Genomic DNA, 25,068 nt, shown 5'->3' with positions numbered 1-25,068 from the left:
TTGATTGACGAGAGCTGGTTTGTTTAATATCTGCTTCTGCAAGCGATCTGTTGTGTCATGTAGCCTCTGGAAAACTCCACGGTACATTCGGGAGAAAGTGTGATGAAAGAAGGCAAAGGACGTCTTAGGATGTTATGGAACTAGCGTTGATTTTGCAGACCCCCCTTCCTCAGACACTAGGGTCCCCTGGGGTCCCTGGACCACTGGTTGGTTGAGAACAGCTGTCTTACACTCCTGAAGTGGCTGAGTTGTGGCCTGATCTCACATGTTTACACGCATCCGAATCACCTGTAGATCCCGTAGTCACTGGCTGCTGGGCTGCCCCAGAGTGTCTAATTGATCTGGTCTGAGTGGGGCCTGTTTCCTTGGCACAGTTCCTGGCGATGCTGCTGCCCCTGGTCCTGAGGTCATGTTTGGAGAGCCACTGTCCCAGAGAGTTCTGAAGATGTTTGCATCTCTTTAAAGACCACGCTCCCCAGTCATATTTTAACATGCCTCTTTTCCTCACTGCTGTATTTATCTGGACATTAATTTCACCAGTGTTTACTTGGGGCCCACTCTGCCGGCCCCTCAGGAGGCCTCCGGGCTGCCCTCTGCCCTCTCTGCTTTGTCTGGTAGAAAATCACAGACAAGAAGCCAGGACCCCGGCGGAGAAGTCTATTCACCTTGGCCCGTTCTTCCTGCCGTGTCCCTGCTACTCTCTCACTTCAGCTTACTACGTGTGTTTGGTAATTACTTTATATTCTCTCTTTCTTTCCTTCCTTCCTTCCTTCCTTCCTTCCTTCCTTCCTTCCTTCCTTCCTTCCTTCCTTCCTTCTTTCTTTCTTTCTTCTTTCTTTCTTTCTTTCTTTCTTTTTTGCTGTGTTGGGTCTTCGTTGCTGCATGCAGTCTTTCTCTAATTGCGGCGAGCGGGGGCTACTCTTCATTGTGGTGCGCTGGCTTCTTATGGCTTCTCATTGTGGAGCATGGGCTCTAGGCGTGTGGGCTTCAGTAGTTGTGGCACGCGGGCTCGGTATTTGTGGCTCATGGGCTCTAGAACGCAGGCTCAGTAGTTGTGGCGCACGGGCTTAGTTGCTCTGCGGCATGTGGGATCTTCCCCGGACCAGGGATCGAACCCGCGTCCCCTGCATTGGCAGGTGGATTCTCAACCACTGTGCCACCAGGGAAGTCCTATTTTATTTTTTTCTTAATTTATTTACTTGGTTTTGCAGGTGGGCTCCTTAGTTGCGGTATGCGAACTCTTAGTTGTGGCATTCATGTGGGATCTAGTTCCCCAACCAGGGATCGAACCCGGCCCCCATGCATTGGGAGTGTGGAGTTTTATACATTGCGCCACCAGGGAAGTACCTACTTATTTTAGTTTTACGTTTCTGTTTGATTTTTTGTCATGTGTATAGTTTAAAAAGTGAAATAGTGTACCGCACGTCATATGATGAAAGTAGCTGCACTCTCCTGACTGCCACCTCCCGCTCCCAGGCTCCTGGCTGTTTCCTCTCTTGGTGTTTTCCTCCAATTTTAGGTACTTTCTATTGACTTTTTCTTGTGGAAGGTACACCCACATATTTCCCTTCCGTCTCCTCCATTCTTTCAACATGGTTAATCCCAGTCTTGGCTAAGTAGGCATTCTGAGTTTGTCTTATTTTGACTGCAGATATTTTTGATGGCTGACCCGTTTAGTGTGCGGTGATTACACTTCCTTTCTAATATAGCCTTTTGCTTTTCCTGGAATTAGTGATCACATTAATGTTTCCCTTTGCTCAGTTTTCTGCATACCTGTCAGTATTTCTTTCTAGCCTGTCTTCCGGGGTCTAACTGTTCTGCTTGTACCCTGGGGCTCCAGTGGGGCTCACCTCCCACCTCTGGGAGTACCTGTGGTTGCATCTCCTAAGTCGGCCTCCCTGCTGGGGCTTCCCTGTTAGACCCTCTACCAGGCTTTTCTTTTCAGGTATGACGCCCAGTGCTGCGTCATCCGGCATCCCCTCTGTGCTCTTACATCTCTGTGTTCTCTCCTCTAATCAACTTCCTGCTTGTCTGTTCCTGTGCATCTTCTGGAACCTTGGGGCCTTGCCTCTGGAGTTGCGTTTTCCTGGACTTCGGGAGGGAGTGGAGAGAAGCTCCCGTGTTCTGCATTTAGCTCCGTTTTGGCCCTTCTCTCTCCTCAGCGTCCCAGACATGCATTTGTCAGGACAGGCTTAGGCATCTGCCTGCAGGCTTTTCTGTCTGCTCCACCGTCATCCTGTGACCCAGGCAGAGCAGGACTTGTCAGTGTCCCCTGGCTGGGGGGACATGACCAGATGCAGGCTCTGCTGCCCCTTTCCATTCTCCCCCAAATGTTATCTGCAGGAAATCTGGGTCAACAGATGATTTGACTTAGCCTTTCTCGTCTGTATTTCACATGTGTGTGAAAGTTTTCATATATTGACAAAGTCCACAAACATGAACTTAGGTTGTTTAACCTTAGAATATTCCATTACGTTGCTGTGCTGTGACTGGTAAGCATTTATTTTTTCCAGTGTTTCTCTACTAGAAGTAATGCTGCCGTACCCCCAGCCACACGGGTCACTTTTCATGTACCTAAGTTCTAAGCAAGAGCTAATTTTTGTGATGGGGAAATGGAGGTTATTGCCTTGGGCTTGGAGTCATAGATACATGGAAGAGGTTTACTCAGGCTTTTTTGGCATTTCAGAGCTTTTCTGTGGGAGCCGAAGTAGGTACTAAAGAGAGGAGGCAGAAAGCCCTTGGCTGTGCTTCTGGAAATACCTCAGCTGCTCAGCGAGGGCTTCCTGTTACTGGCTCTGAAATGCAGTCCCTGGAGAACCTGCAGGCAGTGCTCCCCGCCCACAGGTCCTTCTCTTCCCGGTTTGCAGGAGCTCAGCCCTGGACGGTGCTGGGAGTGTGACCCCAGGACGCCGGCACCCATGTGCCAGGGACCTAAGCCCAGGGCACTAGGAGTCCTTTGTGCTGTAGCACGTGGCCTCTGGATGTAGTGTTCTTTCATGTTTGGGCCCCTATTTTTCCATCTATAAGGTGGATGTTATATGTGTTCAAGGACACAAAACAGTCAGAGGGACCCGGGTGTGGCTTCAGGCTCGGGCACCTGTCATTCGTTCACTCAGCACCTATGTGCAATGGCGTCTGTGAGCGCCTAACCCATCCAGGCGGTGCTGTGGGTGCGGGGGCATGGGGACATGGTGGTGAGGAGGGCTGGCCCGCTTCCTGCCCTCCTCAGGACGTGGGACAGGTCGTCCCCAGGAGCTGCAAGATGATACAAGTGCTGCGCGGGAGAAGCAGAGTGTTTGAGGTTGTGTAACAGGGAATCCAGCCTAGTTGGGAATGTTTCCCTCAAGGAAGTCAGTTTATTCTTGTTTATTCTTCTTTTTTTTTTTTTTTTTGAGGTAACTCTTGAGCCTACATACTGAGGCTTAGCGGAATTAGTGAAGCAAATGGTGGAGAGGAAGAGCGCTCCAGGTGGAGGCACAGCCTGTGGAGAGGCCTGAGTGGGAGGAAAGAGGACGCTTGAGGGGGACAAGGAGCCTCGGGGGCAGAGGAGGCTCTGGGCCAGGCCTAGCAGGGGATTTGGTCTTTAGTCCCAGGGTGGGTTGAAGGCGCCAAGGAGTTTAAGTAGAGAAGGGTCGGAAATGAGACTGACTCTTCCAGAAGATGGTTTGTTTGGAGAGGACAGGGGTGGACGGGGAGACCCGACAGGAGGCTGGTGAAGCGTTCGGCCAAGGCTGGTGACCGCTTGGATGAGGTGGTACTCAAGGAGATGGAGCTGGGGGAGGCTAGAAGGGACCCCAGGGGGCAGTAACTGTCCCATCCTGTGGCCGAATAGGTGCGGGTGGGATGGAGGGCCTAGGCCTAGGTCTGGGGGACATTTCCATGGATGTCCAGTGCTCTCTGGCCTGGAGCTTAGAGACCAATCTGGGCTGGACGTAGAATCTGAGAGGTCAGTATGTAGAAGGACTCAGCAGCACGTAACACAGCCAGGCTCCGAGAATGAAGAAAGTGCGTCCTCACACGGGACAAGCCTCCGGCGGGTGACCCTTGACAGCGTCCTGAGATCCTGCCCATCTGGGCTGCAGCAGCCAGGTCCCTCTGTTCCTGTCTGAGGAACTCTCCCCCAGTCTTCCCAAGGCCCACTGACCCCACTCCGCTTTGTTGGCCAGTTTGCTTGTAGGCACTCCCCGGGCTGGTCCCTGCAAGTAGGATCCCTGGACTGGCAGCAGGGCCCAGAGGCTTGTTAGGGACACAGCATTCACTCTGCAGGGTGAGGTGTGTGAGAACCACTGGTTGACCAGTCAGGACCACTCTGCTGGCTTGGTTCCAGGCAGCCTTGCCTGCTGGGCCTCCCCCACACTAACAGGCCATTCCTTGCCTCTAGCATTCTCTGTTCCCCTTTCCCCACTTTGCTTTTCCCCTTAGCACTTAAAGCATCTAGCAAAGTCCATGTTTTACTTATGCTGCTATTTGTCATCTCTGTCTCCATTCCCACCTGCCCACCATGAATGTGCCTGGTGGGCCTCCCAGGTATTTGCAGACACACATGGCTGAAGGAAGGAAGACCCGGACAGGATGGGGGTCTGTCAGCAAGGACAAGGGGGAGTGCTATGGGCGACCAGCCGTGGCCGATGGCGTCCAGCTGGAGTCACCAGTGAAGCCTCCGGAAAACACGAATGTTGAGGCCGCCGGGGGATGGAGAACGCAGAGGGGGCTGAGGAAGGGGTGTGAGGGCCAAAGGCTGGGGGCCCTGGCAAGATACTCACCTGCTCCAGGCCTCTGTCCAAGTGAGGGTCCTGGCAGTGCCTGGTTCACAGGTGCTTGTGAGCAATGAATAGGGCAGGTGTGGTGCTGACCCGGGGTGGGGGGTACTCTGAGTGATTGAGGGTTCACTGTGTGCAGAGCCGTGTTCTCTAGATTTTAATTCCCTTTGGGACGCCCTAGAGGAACTTTAAAAAGCTGCATGTATATTTATGGCTTGTGGCTCAAGGGCCCTGGGGTGGTGTGTGGTTACCTAAAAGGTGTGCAGGAAGCTAGTGCTGGCCTTTTAGGGGTAGTTGCCAAAAGAAATTAGGAACACATTTCCTGCCTTCTAGGAATTAATGGTTTGGGGGCTGTTTGAAATTGGGTAGGAAGAGTAAATACTTTTCTTTTAAAGGGAGGCTTTGTTTCTTGTCTGTGGTTTCTGTGTGTTTGTTTTTGCTGTGTCTGATTATTTGGGACCCTTCAACAGATCAGACCCTGTTTTTTCCTTTGGTTGATTTTTAATTAATTTCTGTTTTGTGAAAAACATTTATTCTGCCTCCTAAGAATCTCCTGTTTCCAATTCTGTATGTATAAGTAGCATATTCAGTGTTAACCTTTTCACTTCCTAAGTATAGTCATGCTCCAAAACCATGTTACATTTACCTGGTTCTGTGTTGTGTTATTATGTTGTATTATTAATGTTACATGTGGTGAGCTTGTAAATAGTTTCAAAACTTGGGAACTGCTTAAAATATTTCTGGACCTTACCTTGCTGTGTTCCTTTTCTTTGTATTGAAAACTTACTAAGTGGCTCAAAAGACTTGGGATACCATGTTGGGGATGAAACTGGTTTCTGTGGAAGCCAGAAGTGCAGGGAGAGGTGGACCAGGCGGCTCCTTTCTCCCCCTCCTTCCCCTCTCCCCTGAGGACAGGTGATGGTGGGCGCTCCGTGGCCTGGCTGGCACTCTAACTTCCTGAAGGATGCCCTCTTGCTGGAAGAGAGCCCCTTGCGTTGCCCCAGCGTCCTGCCTCTGGTATCTCAGAAAGCTGGAGATGCATCTTCCTCACCAAGCTGCTCAAGAGACACAGTGAGACCCTTCTATCCCTTGAGGAAAGACAGACTCACTTCTGAAGATGCTGTGTGCTGAGTCTGGGAGGCACAGCTGGGGAGGCGAGCTCTGTCCATGCCCGCCCACCTTCTTCCTCATCCAGCCTCTTGAGACCTGAGAAGATCAGCTTGGGTCCATGTTCCTTCAGCCTTTGATGTTCCTGATGACTGAAGTCATATTTTTCCATTACTGCAAAAAATGTTCCAGAAGTGTACATCCTAGGACATGAAATCTCTCCCAGTTGCTGTTGACAGTAGAGCGTGTCCCATCTCCACATCCACCCCCTCCCCGAGAAAATGCTGCTTATTTATTTAAACACCCACAGATAGACAAGTCACAAAAATTAAATATGGATTTGAAATTTCCTGTGATGGTAATAAAATAATCCCTTATGTCTGATACTCTGTAGTTTCTACTACAAAGAGATTTTGTACACAAACTCTCCTGCGAGCTGGGACGTGCCCAGTTGGTGGCGCCATGCATGGGCTGGAGCACTTCGTCCTGCCCTGCTCTCTCCTGTCCTGAGGCGGGCCCTCTTCCTGTGATGTAATAACACAGTCTGCCCTTTGATTGTGTGTTTAAGGAAGGAGGAATCCAGGTTCAGATTCACAACCTATGAAATAGGAGGGTCCCTACATGGCACTGTTTTTTGGAGGTGGGGTTAATATTCCCGCTTGTGGGTGTCTTGGGGAGTCTGGGGATGGTGGTTGGAGTTACATTTTTTTAAAAAAATTATTTATTTATTTTTGGCTGCGTTGGGTCTTCGTTGCTGTGTGCGGGCTTTCTCTAGTTGCGGCGAGCGGGGGCTACTCTTCATTGTGGTGCGCCGGCTTCTCATTGCGGTGGTTTCTCTTGTTGCGGAGCATGGGCTTTAGGTGTGCGGGCTTCAGTAGCCGTGACTCAAAGGCTCTAGAGCGGAGGCTCAGTAGTTGTGGCGTATGGGCTTAGTTGCTCCGCGGCATGTGGGATCTTCCCGGACCAGGGCTTGAACACGTGTCTCCTGCATTGGCAGGCAGATTCTTAACCATTGTGCCACCAGGGAATCCCCTGGAGTTACATATTAATAAACAAGGTCTTTGGCTCCTTCAGTCCCGTCCTGTCTGGTCCCATGAAGTCCTCCTGGGGCCAGGCCTCTGCTCCTCCCTCTGCTCAGAGGGTCTCAACCTGCAGTGGCATCGGGTGGCCTGGATGGCTTGTTAGACCACAGTGCCAGGTCTCACCAGCAGGTCCCCTTTTCAGCAGTTCCCGGGTGGGGCCTGAGAGTCTGCATCCCTAACGAGTGCCCAGGAGGTGCTGCTGCATCACTGGGAGACTTCTGCCCCAGAGCCATGCATCTGGACCCTGGCTGCACACAGTGACCCAAGGGCCCTGCTGTGCCATGGGCACTTTCCATCCCGCTCTCTGGGGTGGGACCAGGAACAGAGGTGGAGAGCTTGGCTGTGAGGGAAAACCCTTGTCCTGCCCTAGCAGGTGTGTCGAGGGTGAGACCAGGAGCTCGTTGAGGAGCCGCTCTGAGAAGACACAGTTGCTGAGAGAGGCTGCATCTGAACCTGGAGCTGTCAGACCCAAAGTCCCATTACTTTCCACTTTGGGGCGCTGCCTCCTGGGGAGAAAGTCCCAACACTGTGGTGACGGGTGACTGGGGCCTCACTAGCTGGGTGTATTAGTGGGGACTTTGTGGCCTTTTTAAGTCATCAGTAAACAAGTATGTTTTTTGGTCAGGCTTGAAAGTCAGTGCTTGGGCCTGGACACAGGCTTCCTTTGTGGCGGTCACCATAGAGGTTCCCTCCTGGGTCCTGCCCCTCTGCCTCGCCCAGGCCCAGTCAGTGTGAGGGGTACTTGGGGAGAGAATGGGGGGCCGGGGCCGCACATACTTTGAATTAAAGCACTTTTTCCTTTCCTTCTGGAGCCTTGGGTACTCCTCGTGAAGGCTGCTGCTGTTTGCAGAGGAGCAGAGGCTGGACAGGGCTGTGTGCAGGAGCTGGCTCTCCTGCTCAGCTGTCCACGGTCCAGGTGGTGGTGCTTTCCTGGGAGCAGCACTCCAAGGGAGTCGGGAGGAGATAAATTGTTTTCTGTGCTGTCGGAGTGGCCCTGTGTGCTGAGCTGTGGGAAAGCACAGAGCTGTGCTTCCCGTGTGTGCGTGGGGTTCACGGGCAGCGCCTGTGAGTGACCCTCTGGGCAGGAGCTCTGGCTCCGCTGGCTGCTTATCAAGTGGCTCTTTGACCACAGAGGGGACCTCAGGACAGTCTCCCTTGTCGAGTGTGGTTCTCCCAAGAGTCAGGAGAGACGCTGCGGGGGCAGGTGCCTCCCTCTCCTCCCCTCCTCCACCCACCCTTCTCCTTTTTCCACTTGTTTACGGTTGTGTTTCATTCCAGCTTTGGGTGGGTTGGTTTACTCTACTAAAATCCAGGAAAAACAAGGCTGACTTTTTTGCTGTGGGAAACAGAAAGCCCTTTTATGAGAAAGTCCATCCTTATCAGCGTGATTCAATTCACTCTGGCTGGTGAGGAGAGAAAAGCCACAAAGTTGCCAGATATTTTCCTCTTGGTGATTTTATTTTTAAAAACTGCCTTCAAGGAGCCTGCCTTATGATGCCTTTTGCGAGAAGTACTGGTTAGTGGGGCTTAATCCGCATTTAGAGGAACATTTGGCTTTCTCTTTTACACTAAGAACTTTCTCGTAGGAGGAATCTTAGCATTTGTAACATGTGAATCAAGAACCTGTTCTCAGGTTGGTATTGCCTTTAAAGCAATAACAAGGTAATGTACATTTACATAAAAACATGCAAATAAAGGAGAAAACAAAAATCCCATCTGGCACTGTGAATCATTTCAACCTTCTAGGCTTTAAATCATTATTTATATAAGAGAGATAAATAAAACTAGAGTCACAGTTAACTTACAGTTTTAATTTACTTTAAATCAGTATATTATCATCATCTCTCAATGTTGGTAGATTTACTCCTACAACATGATTTTAATGCCTACTTTTCCATCATGTGAATGAATGTGCTAGAATTTATTCAGTTAATCCTCTGTCTTTGGTATTTTAGGTTTTCATTTTTCTGCTGTTATAAACTTTTTCCTAGCTGAATCTTCCTGCACAATCTTTATTATGTCTTTAGGTTAAAGTCTTAAGAATGAGGCTTCCCTGGTGGCGCAGTGGTTGAGAGTCAGCCTGCCGATGCAGGGGACACGGGTTCGTGCCCCGGTCCGGGAAGATCCCACATGCCGCGGAGCGGCTGGGCCCGTGAGCCATGGCCGCTGAGCCTGCGCGTCCGGAGCCTGTGCTCCGCAACGGGAGAGGCCACAGCAGTGAGAGGCCCGTGTACCGAAAAAAAAAAGAATGTAATTGCTGGGGAAACATGTGTAGATCTTAAATGATTTTTTAAATGTTTTTAACACCAAATTGTCCTCTAGAAAAGTATTGCCAGTCTGATACAGGGACAATGGTATATCAGTGTAGTTTTAACTTGCATTTTTCTTATGAGTGTGTTTGACCTGATGTTTCTCTAAAAGTGTTAGTGAACAGTATTTTTGTGTGTGTATCTTTTGTGTCACAGTGAGTGCTGACTGGCCTCCATTTCTTAACCTGTGATGTGGGGGTCAGCTCAAGCAGCCTCTAAAATCCTGTGGAGCTGTAAAAATGTTATGAGTTTCTGTAGAGTTCCTTTCTTTTGTGCTATTATCCCTTCTTACATGTTTCAGATGGATGCCATCAGTCTATATCATTAAGGAATAAATACTGTCTTTGTTTTGGTTTAGCATTCTACTTTTAAAGAGCAAAGTGCAGAAGATGAAGGCAGAGAAAACAGGCTGATAGTGGACAGAATGAGAGCCTGAAGAATTTTCATTTTGTGCTGACTTAGAAGTTTTCTCCACTGTTGCATGATCCCTTGATAATTTTTAAAAAATTGTGATGATCATAGACATTAGGCCTGTTCTACAGTTAGCTTTATTTAGCTCCAAGGTTTAACACTTCACATTTTAGAGCTTCTGGAGTTTTTTTTTTTAGTCCTCTCAAGATTTGTCCTAGGTACTGTCACAATCTAGGAACTGTCACTTTTAGGTTTAAACAAATCTCAAAACAAAACAAAACTACTGAAACCCAACCACAGACTACATGGGTGTGGCTGTTTCTGACCTGGTCTGGTGCTGGGGAGTGACATCTGAAGGGCGTTTTCCCCAGTCAGGTGGCTGAACCAGGTAACTGTTGGCTCCTGTACTGGGTTTCCTGTGGGGAAACGGTTCTGCCAGAAGACCCGAAGGGCTGAGGGAGAGAGCCTGTCTTCTGGGCACTCGCGCATTTGTTCCCAGCCGTGTGCCACCCTGGGCCAGGTGCAGGTCGAAACCCCAGCGAGCAGGATGGGGTAGGGTGGGGGAGAGACTGTGCTGAGTGCCGTGTGGGGAGTGGAGGAGGTATGTCCTGATGGTTCTGGGGTGGGGGTGTCGGTCTTCCTGGGTCTTCTGGGACCTGCATGGGAGGATGGTCTTTTGCGTCTTGTCATCTCTTCTTTCCCCTGCCGATTGCCTTGGCCTCTCTGGCCCACGTCATAAGTCGGTTGTCCAAGTGAAGCAAAACACTGGCGCTACTCGAGGGCGGGGCGCTACTTGAGGTTTGCCTTGTTTCTGGTGGTGACTTTGCAGCATCAGCTCTCCTTATAGAGGGTGTCTTCTTCTGGGGACTTAAAGAGTGACGCTCGCAGGCCGTCTTCCCAACATCGCCCTTGGTACAGCTCACCTGGGGGGCTTGGCTCACCTGGGCAGCCTGCGGGGGGCAGAGGACCATCTCAGAGCTCTTTGTTTAAGCAGAATGATCACATAATGAAGTCCTTGTGCCACTTGTAAATCTGTGCCTTCAGATACACCCAGGAGGGAGCTGAAGGCACAAGGGAAAGAGTTTTGGGTCCCGGGCTGTGCTTACCCAGTGCCCTGGGTTGTAACCGTCTGGAGCACACAGGGGCAGCCTTAGGGCTGAGGGCAGTTAGGTACCTTAAAGTAGGGGTTTTATCTGTTGTTTCACATGGCCTGTGGCGCTGTGTCTCTTCTTATCTAGAAAAGTGAGTATGTGCAAATCAGAGGCTTTGCCATGTTCTGGAGCTGTGGCTGCTGGAAGGCCCTGAAATGTGTGCCCCCAGCTCTTTCCTATGCTTGTGTGACCTTCCTAGGAACAAAGCGAGGGTTGTACCACACTTTTATGAGAAAGTCCATCCTAATCAGCGTGATTCACTCTGTGAAGAGCTTGTTTTCAGGGGCAACTCATGCCATGCCAGCCTGGGCCCAGGGGCCACCAGTAGCAGTCTGGGCTTCTGTGGCGGTGTCTTTCTTAGGCACTGTCCCTACATGGTGACTCTGGGCTGCCTGCTCCACCAAGGAGAGAGAGGCCTTTCCTTGAGGCAGAGCACAGGGTCCAAGAGGACATTGGTTCCCCAGTGGGGAGGTGGGGGTCTGTCCCCATAAAGGGGGACATGAAAGTCCACTCTGGGCAGCCACCTGCTCTGGGAGACGCATATGTTCTTCTGGGGCATGGTTTGATCTGGCCACATTAAGGGGGTCTCGACCAGCCCCCCACTGTTGCGTCCAGCTGCTGGTCCCTGTGACAGAGCCCTCCTTTCACTGAGTAAATGTTTACTGAGCACCTGCCGTGGGCCAGGCACCACTCTCACCCTGGGGTATAGCATTGAGCAAAATGGACCATGGCAGTGGGCCCCTGCCAAACGGGTGAGAATAAAGGTTTAAAATCAGCATTCAGTACAGCAACATGGATGCAGCTAGAGATTATCATACTTAAGTGAAGTAAGCCAGAAAGAGAAAGACAAATACTGTCTGATACCACTTAGATGTGGAATCCAAAATATGATGCAGATGAACCTATCTGTGAAACAGAAGCAGAATCACGGACATAGAGAACAGACTGGTGGTTGCCAAGGGGGAGAGGTTGGGGGAGGGATGGAGTGGGAGATTGGGGTCAGCAGATGTAAGCTTTTATATAAAGAATGGATAAACAAGGTCTTACTTTATAGCACAGAGAACTATATCCAATATCCTATGATAAATCATAATGGAAAAGAATATATATAAAAAAGAATGTATATATATGTATAATTGAATCACTTTGCTGGACAGCAGTAATTAACATTGTAAATCAACTCTACTTCAATAAATAAATAAATAAATAAATGTTAATAAAGTAAAATAAAATCAACATTCAGGTAAGCTGAATTTCTTCCAAGAGGAGTGGATTGACTTAAAACAGTAAGGGTGGAAATTGTATCTCAATAAAGTGTTATTTTAAAAAAGTAAGTTGGGTGTGGTAGGTTGACAGTGGCCCTGGAAGATATCCAGGTCCTATTCCCTGGAGCCTGTGAACATTACCTTACTTGGCAAAAGGGACTTTGTGGATGTGATTAAATTAAGGGCCTTGAGATGGGGTTATCCTGGTGGGCCCTCAATGGAACCACAAGGGTCCTTATAACAGTGAGGTGAGAGGAGAAGAGGACTTGGCTGTGTGGCATTGGAAGTCGGGCTTGGGGTGTCCAGCCTCAGTGAATGCTGGCAGCCGGACGGCCAGGGGGCAGATTCTCCCCTGGAGCCTCCAGGAGGGACCAGCCCTGCCAACTCCTTGATTTCAGCCTAAAGACTCATTTTGGACTTTGACCTCCAGAACTGTAAGAGAATAGGTTTCTGTAGTTTTAGGCTACTAAGTTTGTGGTAATTTGTTATAGCAGCCACAGGATGCTAATACAGTAGGGGAAAGTGTCCATGATCCAAGAAAGGAAAACAACCAGTTTCAAACAGAGGACATAAAATTCAAAGTGCTTCAGTAGCTGTGGAGGGAGACTAGGAAATGGGATAAAACCACTAGCGTTTTACATGTAGACCCTCTTGAGAAGTAATATGATAATATTTACCCAGGTCGCTAAATGTCATTGTGTTAGAATCGCACAGCATGTACATTTTTTCTTCCTAAAATTATACCATTATATATTTGCACATCCTTGTTCATAGCAGCACTATTTACAGTCAGCAAAAAGTGGAAGCAACACCAGTGTCCATGGTCAGATAAATGGATAAACAGAACGTGGTGTATGCATACAGCGACTGCCATTCAGCCTTAAAAAGGAAGGACATTCTGACACACACTGCAACACGGACAAACCTGGAGGACATTTTGCACAGTGAGATGAGCCAGACACAAAAGGACAAATCCTGTATGATCCCTTCTACGAGGTCTCTAGAACATCAGATTCAGAGACAGAAAGTAGATAGAGGTCGCCAGGGGCTGGAGGGAGGGTGTGGGGTGTTAGTGCTTAGTGGGGACAGTTTCAGTTGGGAAGATGAGAAAGTTCTGGAGATGCTGGGGGTGATGGTGCACAGCAGTGTGAGTGTATTTAATGCCACTGAGCTGCGCACCTAAGAATGGTTAAGATGGTAAATTTTATGTATATTTTATCACAACTAAGATTTTTGAAAGCGTGCCATCATAGCCTTTCTGAAGGTAAAGTAGCAGTAGGCATTAAAAGCCTTCGGAAAGTGAAGGCTCAACGAGGCAGCCCCATTTCTAGGTCAGAGTGAGGAAAGCCGCAGATGCTCTAGACACCTGTGCTGTCATGGTTACGTTGGTTTGTGATTGTGCGTCACTTGCCCGGCCTGCCCTGCCACACGCAGCACTGAACACCACTGGCTGTTGAGTCTCACTTCGCTGGTTCCTCACCCAGGGCGGAGGCCCAGGGCTGCTCCTCCCCCTTCGGTCTCACTCACTCCCAGGCTAACACTGTAAATGTGGCCTCTGTGCTGATGACCCCCAACATCACTTCTCCAGCCTGGCGCACTCCTGGATGCTGGGCTCATGCTGGGATGTCAGATGGCCGTCTCAGACTCATGGCTGAAGCTTTGAGTGCCACCTGCAGTGTCCCCATCTCAGTAAACAGCAGTCCCACCCTTCTAGCGACTCGGGCCAAAACGTCTTTCTCTCACCCGACTTTATGATCCATTGGGAAACGCTGCTGGCTCTGTCGTCAGGATACCTCCAGAGTCCCACCACTTCTCAGGCTTCGCCTGTTGCTCTGCTTGGCTTGTGGGAGCACTGCCTCATTGCCCCACCCTGCAGCCTTGGCTCACAGGCAGCCAGATAGTAGTGTTAAGGCAAATCCTGTGACTCCTGTGCTCAGAGCTCTCCCAGGGCACTGACCACCTTTCTGCTGCCAACCCCTCGCTCCCTCTGCTCCAGCCACTGGCCTCCTTGAGGCTCCCTGTGTGCCACGGATTTGCCTCCTCCTGCCCTTTGCACTGGCTGTGCCCTCTGCCCGGTGTCTGTCCAGGCTGCATTCCCACCTGGGACTCAGGGTCCTCCACCACGCTCATTCAGTTCCTTGTGGTTGTAGTGCTGGGATCCCTGTTTTCTTGCTGGTGGTTGGCAGGCAACAGCCCTTGGGTCCTACTGGCCACCCTCAGGTCCAGCCATGTGGCCCTCACAGCACAACAGCTTACTTCTTTGTGACCAGCTATCTGCTACAGTTAACACACGCACTGGCCTTCATGTTTGCCGCACACGGCTATCCCATCATATCCACAAGCCCTCTCAGGACCCTGTCCCCACAGCGTCCAGTCCTGGAGCAGCTGACGACACAGAGCCAGGTCTCTGCCCAAGGCAAACTGCAGTAAGGTCCCCAGTCGACAAGCCCAGCTTGTCAACTTTTTAGTGACCACTTTTAAGTATAGAGGGATGGTCAGGGACCTCAGATACTTTAGGGAAGCCTCCAGCAAGAAAGGCAGAGACCAAAAACAAAAAAGAAAAAGTGGAAGGCACTTGAAGGGAACAGAGTCAGTGCAGAGAGCAGAAGAAAACTTGGAAAATGAAACGATTTATATTGTCAGGTTAAAGAACACATCACATTCAGAGAACTAGAACACACCCTGAGAAATTAAAAATGAAATAAAAGCATTTCTTTAATAAGAAATTAAAAACGAAGATCAAGTCAAGAATACATCCCAGAAAGTTCTTTAAAAGGCAGAGATACTAGGAGATGAAAGATAAGGACGAGAGCGTGATTAATGAGGTGCACTGCCGGACCAACAGTTGTGGGGAGGGGCCCAGAGACACCGTCATAGGGACCTTCAGGAGGACTGCGTCTCCAGGTGAAAGGGCTCTTCCTGTGAGGAAAAAGTACCCCCAACAAATATGGCGAATCCTGCCAATAAAGAGAAGGGAGATTAAAACAGGCCGCACACAAAGCATTATGACGGGGTTGGTATCAGAGGCCACAGCACGTGCAGGAGTGGGGTGGATGGCCTTCCCACTGCATTGGGACAGGTTTCCACCCTACAGCCGGGTGCAGGCACCTGCCCAGGTAAGGGGAGAGTGCTGGCCTCAGATAAGGATGCTCAGGATGCACACCACGCACCCCCTCCTCACGAAGCTGCAGGGGCTTCTGTGAGATGAGGGGCACTAAGAAAGGGGAGGACACAGGGTTCCCAGCATGGAAGGTGGGAACGCGGGCTAGGAGCAGCGGCATGAGGAAACACAAGGAGTCGGGTGGGGCCGGGGGGTGGGGGTCTGGGGAAGGTTGCATAGAGCAGTAGGTGTGTGGACAGTGGAGGCATGGAAAGCAAGGGAATTGCTAAGCAGAGGAAGAAATTATGTAAGAAAGGCAGTGCTCTCCAGTGAAAAATATTTCTGTACTCCATGATGTGAATGCTGCAGAAGGCCTAGCTAAACTGGGGTGGGAGGGTGGTGTTGAATTCTTGCTTTTCATCATAGGAGGCCAAAATGCAGCATGTAAATTTGACAAGCCACGAAATAGCACCAGGAGCACATTAGTTAGACGTAGAGGCAGTGAACCCCCAAAACCATCCAAAGCTGAAGAGCAGAAAGAAGGGCTTCCGAATGGAGCCAGGCGGGCGGGAGTGGGGGTGGTCTGTCCTGTTTCAGCCTGCAGCGCCGCGGCTGCTGAGCTGCATACCTGTGCGTACCTGTGCTGGATAACTGTGCGGTTTCTTCTTTTCCTCCTTTACTTATTCTAAGGGGCCTGGGTTAGGCTAGGAGTCCAGGGGTGTCCCGTAAGGAATGACGCCTCCACTTCTGTTATGTGCAGAGAGGTGACAGGCTGGAGGGCACACTGCACGCTGCCCTCACATGTCCGGGAGCAGGGCCTGATCGTCCTTGATCCAGAGAAGAGCCGTGAGGGGGACCCTTTCGTAGCCCCTTGGGGGGGCCCACAGTGCCCCTTCTGGGAGTTGAGATGCAGGGAGGGGTGGAGAGGCCTCTGCGTCTAGCAGTGCCTCCTCTTCACCCTGATTAACGAGGTTGCATAAGTTGAACAGACATGTTCTCTGTTACTCCTGTAAATTCTGTTTCATCTTTTCAGCACATTTGCATAAAGCTTGAGTGTTTCCACTTGACTATTTTCCCGAGTATTCTCATGCGCATTTTAAGATTTTATTGTCTTTAAAGTAACTTGGAGCGGCTCTGTGAATATACGAAAAACCGCTGAATTGTACCCTTTAAATTGGTGAATTGTATGTCCATAAAGCTGTTAAAGAAATAAGGTGGTCGGAACGGCTGCGTTCCCTGAAGCGGCTGGAGGTGCCCCTGCCCCAGACCCCAGCCTCCCTGACCCCCACCTCCCACACCAAGATCTTCAAACAGCAAGCCTCCAAACTCCTAGCGATGACAGACGTAGGGAGACGGCAGCTTCTGGTGTCCCTGTCCCAAAGCACAGCAAGAAGAGCCTCCCAGTCACGGGGTACAGCTGGGCTCTGAGTGGGCGCCTTCCATCCACAAAGGACACGGCTGGCGACACTGCAACACCTGTGTCTAAAGACAAAAGTGGATTCCTGAACATGATACATGAGGAATAACCTTGTCCATCTAAGACCAGCACGATGCTTTTATTTTAGAATTTTCTAAGCCCTCCCCCTTAAACCAGGGGCGGTTAATCAGTTCATCGTAACAGGTGATCTAGGATCACCCCTCCAGGTGCAGAGGCAGATGGCCTCTGGATGCCTCGGGCACTGGCTGGTCCCTCCAGGTGCTTGGGCAGAGCAGCCCAGGACAGCTGAGAGGAGTTCTCGGCAGCAGGGAAAGCCGTTGTATATATACGGCACGTAGTTTAGCTGCTTTATAGATGCTCCTAGAAAGAAGGTCAGATGCCTTTAGGTGGGCGAGCTGCAGGCCTCGTTGTGGACATTCGGGATGAGCTACCATCAGCTTCTCTCCTGCCCACCCGCATGTTGGTGTGAAGTTTATGAATTGCTATAGGAGGCCCTAGAGCATTTTGCTTCTTGTCACCATGGCTGCTGCTGCTTATTTTTTCCCCCCATGGAATACCACATTTTATACATTCTTGTGTGGATGGACATTTGGGTTGTCTCCATTTTTTTGGCCATTACAAATCAGGCTTCTGTTATCCTTTGTCTACAAGTCTTGCTTTGGACGTCTGCTTTCATTTCTCTTGAGTAACACCTAGAAGTGAAATGACTTCTTTCGTGTGATTGTGTGGTAGGAATAAGACTAACCTTCTTAGGAATTTCCAGACAGTTTCCCAAAGTGGTTTTGGAATTTTCCAGTTGGCAGCAGCGTGTAGGAGAAGTCCAATGCTCATCCTCCAAACACTTGGTGTGTGTGGTGTGGCCAGTCTTACATTCTGGCCACTCAGATACACATGCACCTCACTACAGTGGGGATTTACATTCCCTAATGGTTAATGATGTTGACTTGAGACCTGAGTCTTTTGAAACTTGTTCTATGGCCCAGTATATAGACTGTCTTGATAAATGTTCCATGTACACTTGTCAGGATTCTACTTATATAGGCTGGAGTGTTCTGTAAATGTTAGTTAGGTTGAGGTGCTTCTGATAAAAGACAAGCTGTTTTGAAAATGTTACAATTCAAGGACAGTGGTAAGGAGCAGGTGCAGGAAGGAGAGTCGCTCTCCTTGTGAAGGGCTGTGCTTTCCCATGATTTCTGTGACTGGGGCTTCTGTGGCTGGAGTTAGCTGTGGTTGGAGAAGTTGTTCTGGCTTCTGCAGATTATGTCTGCACGTCTGTAGCAGAAACAATATGATTTGCCAGTAAATTTCTCTTGTTAGAATAACCGCGTGGAAGCTGGGCCCGTCTGCCTGCAGCTGGTTGCAGAGTGGGGTTCTCTCCTGGGGTGTTTCTGTGGTCTCCTGTGTCTGTCTGCCCGACGGGTGTTAGCTGGCTTGGAGGGGGTGTACTTCTCTGAGCTTGGTTTTTTGTCTCTTCTTTGCAAGAAAGGGCAGGTTCTTAATTTCCAGGCTCGTTGTTTTTTCTGAAGGCCTCTGAATGGAGTACTTTGGGCTTAGAGAATAGAACGATCCCCCAATCATCAGCTGCATGGACATTGATTTATCCTCCAAATTATAAAGAAAAATAAAGTGGACTTTTTTTTTTTTTAATTTTGGCTGTGTTGGGTCTTCGTTGCTGCGCATGGGCTTTCTCTAGTTGTGGCGAGCGGGGGCTACTCTTCCAGGCGGTGCACGGGCTTCTCATTGCGGTGGCTTTTCTGGTTGCAGAGCATGGGCTCTAGGCGCGCGGGCTTCAGTAGTTGTGGCACTCGGGCTCAGTAGTTGTGGCTTGCGGGCTCTAGAGCACGGGCTCAATAGTTGTGGCACACGGGCTTAGTTGCTCCGCGGCATGTGGGATCTTCCCGGACTAGCACTCGAACCCGTGTCCCCTGCATTGGCAGGTGGATTCTTAACCCCTGGGCCACCAGGGAAGTCCCCTTAGGAATCTTAAGGACATATTGGCCGCTGTGGATTTCAGGTCCCCAGCAAGCGAGGAGCTTTAGGAATGAGGGCCTTCGTGAGATAAGGAGGGAGGATTCAGACTCCATGGTCTCAAGAAGTCAGCTGCTGCGTGGACTTCCAAGCCCAGTGTCTCAGGAACACGTGGGCCCTGGGATGGGGGAAGGCTAGAGAATCCTGAGCTGTGGGTCAGTTGGCTTGAGCTGGTCCCTGTCCACGCACATCAACAGATGCAGGAGAGGGCTAACTGTGGCAGCGTCCACCAGCCTGCCCAGCACAGAACAGTGCTTGTGGGGGGCCTTGGCCAGAGTGGGTTCTCCACCGCTGAGCGCCCTGTTTGCCTGTACCCCTCCCCGAGTGTGCCCTGTCCATGCGTCAGCCCTTTGTGGTCCAAGGTCCGCCCTATCCCTGGCTGACTGCCTCCTCCTTTGCTCCCTCTCCTCCCCCCATCTTTCCTCTCTTTCTTTCTTGCTCTTCTTTGGTCTTTTTCTCCTTTTTTCTCTTATTTTCACTATGGAAAGTTCAAGCCTATAGAAAACTAGAGAGAATTGTGTGATGCCTTCCTGGTGTGCGCCCCCCTGCCCTGACACTTCTCAGCCATGCCAGCTGGGTACGTACATGTAACCACATATATGCCTTACCCTCTAAATATTTCAATAAGTATATATCAAAAAAGCAATGCGCTGGGACTTCCCTGGCAGTCCAGTGGTTAAGACTCCATGTTTCCAACGCAGGGGGTACGGGTTCGATCCCCAGTCGGGGAACTAAGGTCCCACATGCCACATGACGTGGCCAAGAAAAAAAAAAAAGCAATGCACTTGGGAAAATTACCAAAATATCATTGTCACACCTATAAAAATTAACTGCCGTTCCTCAATATCATCAAATAATCAGTGTTCAGTATCCTGCATCAGTCAGTATTCAAGCTTCTAGTTATCTTATAAATACGATTAAAAGCTTTAAAAAATTTGAGTCCAGGGCTTCCCTGGTGGCGCAGTGGTTGAGAGTCCGCCTGCCGATGCAGGGGACACGGGTTCGTGCCCCGGTCCGGGAGGATCCCACATGCCGCGGAGCGGCTGTGCCCGTGAGCCATGGCCGCTGAGCCTGCACGTCCGGAGCCTGTGCTCTGCAACGGGAGAGGCCACAGCAGTGAGAGGCCCGCGTACTGCAAAAAAAAAAAAAAGTTGAGTCCAGACCCAGAAAGTCCCTGCATGGTAGTAGGTTGATGTGTGTCTCCTGAGTCTCTCTTTTTTTTATTAATTAATTTAATTTGTTTATTTTTGGCTGCTTTGGGTCTTCGTTGCTGTACGTGGGCTTTCTCTAGTTGCGGCGAGAGGGGGCTACTCTTCGTTGCAGTGCGCGGGCTTCTCCTCGTGGTGGCTTCTGTTGTTGAGGAGTACAGGCTCGAGGCTTGGGAGCTTCAGTAGTTGTGGCTCACGGGCTCTAGAGCACAGGCTCTAGTTTTGGCGCACAGGTTTAGTTGCTCCGCGGGATGTGGAGTCTTCCTGGACCAGGGCTTGAACCGGTGTCTCCTGCGTTGGTAGGTGGATTCTTAGCCACTGCACCACCAGGGACGTCCCTCTCCTGAGTCTCTTTTTTTTTTTTTTTTTGCGGTATGCGGGCCTCTCACTGTTGTGGCCTCTCCCGTTGTGGAGCACAGGCTCCGGACGCGCAGGTTCAGCGGCCATGGCTCACGGGCGCAGCCGCTCCGCAGCATGTGGGATCTTCCCGGACCGGGGCACGAACCCATGTCCCCTGCATCGACAGGCGGACTCTCAACGACTGCGCTACCAGGGAAGCCCCTGAGTCTCTTAATAAAGGTTCCTCTCCATCGTTTTTTCCCTTAAAGACAGCAGGTCCCTTGTTTGTCTCTGTCAAGGGTCTCACGGACTGGGTTTTGTTGATTATATTCCTCAGTATTGTTAACACATGTTGATCATTGTATTTCCTGTAAATTGGCAGTTGTATTCCGGGTGGATTCAGGCAGTGTCTCGCTGTTCCATCAGGAGACACGTGGTGTTTGGGTGTGTCTTCTGTGCCCTTGGGGGCACTGAACATCGTATTGTGTGATGTGTGACGTGTTGTTACCTCACCAAGGATCGCGGGCAGGACCTGCTGTTCTGGTCCCATCACTGCTGCGCTTAGTAGCTGGGATGCTCTGTACAGAGCTATTGCCCTCGTTCATATACTGTGGCCCCATTATGCCTGTGTAGGGAAGGCAGGCCCACCACTTGATTCTTTCCCTTTATGGGTTAGTTTTCACAGTAATAAGTGGGTTCCCTAGTGTCTCCAGTGATGATCAGTGACTTTTACTGCAGTCACTCCATTGTGAGTTTAGGCGAGTTTGGTGTGTCCAGTCAGTGCTCACTCAGATCAGCTCACTTTTGTGTTGGCTCCTGCGTTCTTTGATGTTGACCTGACAAAGTCTTTCACAGCATCTTTGCTCTCAGGGATGACAAAATAGTCCAGGCTCAGCCTGCACTTTCCCTAGCACTTCTCCAAGGGTCCTGGTTCCCTCTAATGGGAATTGGAATGTAAATACCTTCACCTGGGTGCGAGGGGTGCTGACTGCTAAGTGGACAGAATAGAAAGTGATTGTTTTGTTTTTAGTACATCATGAGTGATGCTTCATGGTGGTACTTAAAATTCAAAATCAGGATTATAGGGTATTTGCCTGGCATCTTCAGTCTTATATCTTTTTCTCCTTTCTCAGTCGTGTTGGGGATCCCAGTCCTCAACAACACATGGCCTGGTGGAATTCGAATATCCCTTGTTACTTGGTGTTGCTGCCAGAAATGTTAATGATCATTTAATTTTCTTCTATAAATCACTCGATTTTTGCATATTCAAAGGATTTTTTTCTTTTCCTTTAAAGTCTAAGAAATTCACCAGAATAAGTCTTGTATGAGGTCTTTTGGGGATGGGAGTTGATATTCTTAGGGATGTGATATATTCTCTCAATAGGTAGTTGACCCCTGAAACATGGTAAGTCAATTGTACTTCAATTAAAAAAAAATAAGATAAAGTCTCAAGGAAAAAAATAAGGAAGAAAACAAATATGTAGTTAAAAACTTTTTTTTATTCTAGGGAATTTTTCTTAAGTATAGTTTTCAATTTTATTTATTTATTTTTTATACAGCAGGTTCTTATTACCTATCTATTTTATACATATTAGTGTATATATGTCAATCCCAATCTCCCAATTCATCCCACACCCCCACCCTTGGTGGCCATACGTTTGTTCTCTACATCTGTGTCTCTGTTTCTGCCTTGCAAACCAGTTTATCTGTACCATTTTTCTAGATTCCACATATATGCATTAATATACGATATTTGTTTTTCTCTTTCTGACTTACTTCACTCTGTATGACAGTCTCTAGGTCCATCCACGTCTCTACAAATGACCCAATTTCGTTCCTTTTTATGGCTGAGTAATATTCCATTGTTTATATTTACCACGTCTTCTTTATCCATTCGTCTGTCGATGGGCATTTAGGTTGCTTCCATGACCTGGCTATTGTAAATAGTGCTGCCATGAACATTGCAGTGCATGTGTCTTTTTGAATTATGGTTTTCTCTGGGTATATGACCAGTAGTGGGATTGCTGGGTCCTAGGGTAATTCTATTTTTAGTTTCTTAAGGAACCTCCATACTGTTCTCCATAGTGGCTGTATCAATTTACATTCCCACCAACAGCGTAGGAGGGTTCCCTTTTCTCCACACTCTCTCCAGCATTTGTTGTTTGCAGATTTTCTGATGATGCCCATTCTAACCCGTGTGAGGTGATACCTCATTGTAGTTTTGATTTGCATTTCTCTAATAATTAGTGATGTTGAGTAGCTTTTCATGTGCCTCTTGGCCATCTGTATGTCTTCTTTGGAGAAATGTCTATTTAGGTCTTCGGCCCATTTTTTGATTGGATTGTTTGTTTTCCAATATTGAGCTGCATGAGCTGTTTATATATTTTGGAGATTAATCCTTTGTCTGTTGCTTCATTTGCAAATATTTTCTCCCATTCTGAGGGTTGTCTTTCATCTTGTTTGTAGTTTCCTTTGCTGTGCAAAAGCTTTTAAGTTTCATTAGGTCCCATTTGTTTATTTTCGTTTTTATTTCCATTACTCTAGGAGGTGGGTCAAAAAAGATCTTGCTGTGATTTATGGCAAAGAGTGTTCTTCCTATGTTTTCCTGTAAGAGTTTTATAGTGTCTGGTCTTACATTTAAGTCTTTAATCCGTTTTGAGTTTATTTTTGTGTATGGTGTTAGGGAATGTTCTAATTTCATTCTTTTACATGCAGCTGTCCAGTTTTCCCAGCACCACTTATTGAAGAGACTGTCTTTTCTCCATTGTATATCCTTGCCTCCTTTGTCATAGATTAGTTGACCATAGGTGTGTGGGTTTATCTCTGGGCTTTCTATCCTGTTCCATTGATCTATATTTCTGTTTTTGTGCCAGTACCATATTGTCTTGATTACTGTAACTTTGTAGTATAGTCTGCGGTCAGGGAGTCTGATTCCTCCAGCTCTGTTTTTTTCTCTTAAGATTGCTTTGGCTAATTAATTAATTTATTTGGCTGTGTCGGGTCTTAGTTGCAGCATGCAGGATCTTTGTTGCAGCATGCGGGACCTTCATTGCAGCATGAGGGCTTCTCCAGTTGTGGTGCATGGGTTCCAGAGCGTGCAGCCTCAGTAGTTGTGGTGTGTGGGCTCCGCAGTTGTGGCACGCAGGCTTACTTGCCCTGAGGCATGTGGGATCTTAGTTCCTCGACCAGGGATTGAACCTGTGTCCCCTGCATTGGAAGGCAGATTCTTAACCACTGGATCACCAGGGAAGTCCCTTAAGTATAGTTTTAATATTTGTTCTTTGCTTTGATTTTTCTTCTGAGGGACTTCTAATATCCATATATTAGATCTTCTTTGCCTTACTTCAGTATTTGTCAGTTTCCCTTGAATCCTTTTTACCTTTCTATTCATTTGTTTCTTGAGAGTTTTGTTGAAGTATAACATATATACCAAAAAATTCATCCATTTAAAGTGTACAGTTTGTGAATTTTAGAAAATTTATAGAGTCATGCCCTTCACCTCAGCCTAGTTTTACAACATCTCTAGATGTTGTAAAGGGATCCAGAAAGATCCCTTGTGCTGTTTGCAGTCAACCCTTGCTTCTACCCCAGAATCCCAGGAAACCACTGAGCTCTGTAGGTTTGTCTTTTCTGAAAATTTTCTGTAAGTGAGAAGATATAATTTGTAGTCTTTTGTGCCCAGCTTTTTATCTAGCAGAATGTCTTTGAGGCTCTTTCATGTTGTATGTGTGTCAGTATTTCATTCCTTTTCGTGGCTGAAGAGTAGTCCTTTGTATGGAGGGACCACATCGTGTTTATCCGTTCCTCAGCTGGTGGACATCTGGATTGCTGCTGCTCTTTGGCTGTTTTGAATAATGCCGCTTGCTGTAAACATTTGCATACACGTCTTTGTTTGGACCCACGTTTTCCTTTCTCTTGCGAAGATCCCTAAGAGTAGAGTTTCTGTGTTGTGTGGTTGGCCCTGGTTTTCCAGATTTCCCAGACCATTTCCCACCCTTCCTGGCAGCGTCGGAGGTTCCTGTGCCTCCACTTCCTCGGCAACACTTGCTGTTGTCAGTTGTCTTCATTACAGCCGTTTATGGTTTCAGTTTGCATTTCCCTAAGGACTCAGGATCTTGACCATCTTTTCATGTGCTTATCAGCTATTTATTTATGTTGTTTGATGAAATGTCTGTTTAAATCTTTTGCCCATTAAAATGAATTGTGTTTGTCTTCTTGTTGAATTTTAAGATTTCTTTATACATTCTGGATGCAAGTCCTTTATGAGATATATGATTTGCAAAGATTTTCTCCCAGTCTGTGTCTTTTAGTTATACTAATGGTGTCTTTTTTTTTAATTAATTTTTATTGGAGTATAGTTGATCTACAGTGTTGTCTAAGGGTGTCTTTTAAAGAGCAAAAGTATTAAATTTTGATGAAATCCAGTTTATACTTACAAACAGAAACTTATCTTCTTTTTGGAGAGTTTCATTCTCTGGAACATCATGTGTGTATTATCCCACTTACTCTTTATTATTTCTGATGTCCAGGGTCTACTTGCTGGAGTCAGTTTTACTAAGGCCTCTGCACGGCTGGGGTGCCTGTCGGGATGGGCGGGTCTGTGCTGTGCATAGCGCCTGGATCCTGACTGCAGTAATGCCTAAAACTTCAGCACACTCAAGAAGCATGGCTTTTGGCTTGAGAGCAGGGTCTTATTCTGTGGTTTGTGGTTCATGGTTCTGGGCACTGTTGGCAGCATCTCCCCAGATGCCACCTGTGCCCTGGCTGGAGCTGTTGCTGGCACTCCAGTCAGAGGACCTAATGGCCCTTACTTTCAGCACTGCCCCTTGCAAGCCGCCTGCTTCTCTGAATGTGGTGAGATGTCACATGC

General features: G+C 48.6%; 1 protein-coding gene across 3 annotated transcripts in view; it reads left to right on the top strand.

The window, feature by feature from the left end:
* Window positions 1-25,068, top strand: part of RAB11FIP3 (RAB11 family interacting protein 3) — a gene marked incomplete at its 5' end in the record, with an annotated part of 79,037 nt that overhangs the window by 14,828 nt on the left and 39,141 nt on the right. The gene's annotated exons all lie outside the window — the stretch shown is intronic.

Source organism: Grampus griseus (genome assembly GCF_964374135.1).
Source record: "Grampus griseus genome assembly, chromosome: 14".
NCBI classification, from domain to species: Eukaryota; Metazoa; Chordata; class Mammalia; order Artiodactyla; family Delphinidae; genus Grampus; species Grampus griseus.
This window is presented reverse-complemented; position numbering and strand designations above follow the sequence as displayed.